This window comes from Olea europaea, chromosome 23, assembly GCF_002742605.1.
Source record: "Olea europaea var. sylvestris chromosome 23, O_europaea_v1, whole genome shotgun sequence".
Taxonomy (NCBI): domain Eukaryota; kingdom Viridiplantae; phylum Streptophyta; class Magnoliopsida; order Lamiales; family Oleaceae; genus Olea; species Olea europaea.
The window spans coordinates 11,445,782-11,446,836 of record NC_036259.1 but is presented as its reverse complement, the minus strand read 5'-3'; positions in this window follow the sequence as shown (position 1 = coordinate 11,446,836).

Here is a 1,055-nt window from a genome sequence, read left to right as displayed (position 1 = left end):
ATTCATAAGAAAGATTTCGTAAAGGAATGGCTACAACAGAGATGCCGCTTACGATGATCGACTCAACTCACTGTATTTGACTCATGCAAAATTATTTCCAACTCAGGTATACTGCTTATTGTAGAAATACTCTTCGTTCAAATACTATGAAATTATTTAACAAAAGAAAATAAGTTACTATTGAACAACTAAAAACTTTTAATAGTGTTATATCATTTTCCTCTGATTTGTCGATCGGTGTTAATAAAAAATGTCATATTGTTGCTGTGGCTCATTATATTGATCACCTATGGCTTCTACGTTAAAAGATTATTGCATTCAAATGTGTAGAATATCCTCATAATGTAACTAATATATACATGATTTAAAAAAATATTATACAAGAATATGATATGCAAAAAATGGTTCGAAGTTTACTTTTAATAATGTTGGTATGAAGAAATTTGTTATCGATAAATTTATTAATCATAAATATTATTTTGCTTTTCTCATCTCGTTTATTGCTTCACTTTTATGGTTCGAACAAACTCGTTATCCATATTAATTATAAATATTATTTGCTTTTCTCATCCTGTTTATTGCTTCGTTTTTTTGCAATTTTAACGAGTTCTTGTCTGCCTTGGGAGATGAACGAGTCACTTTGCTTGTGCCACCCAAGTATAGGAACACAACCACATTCCAATTTCAACAAATAAAAAACACCTTAAAAAAGAAAAGAAAATAAGCTAATGGACGTTGACATGTGATGATGTTACATGATGTTCGGAATTGATTTTGTCCCGCCAGATTAGGAGGCGAGATCGAAAAATTTATGAAAAAAGCTCCCTACATAGGCGCATTTGCACAGGCCTGTTTAGGAGACCTGTGTAAATGAATTGTGCAGGTAGTACAACTAAAAATTTATAGATTGTTTAAATTTTATTTTCAATAGGCTCATTTGCACAGAGCCTGTACAGGGGCCCTGTGCAAATGAGTCTGTGTAGGTACCATAGCTGAAAATTTGTAAATTGTTTAAATTTTATTTTCAATTAGACATTTCAATAAATCCACAAATA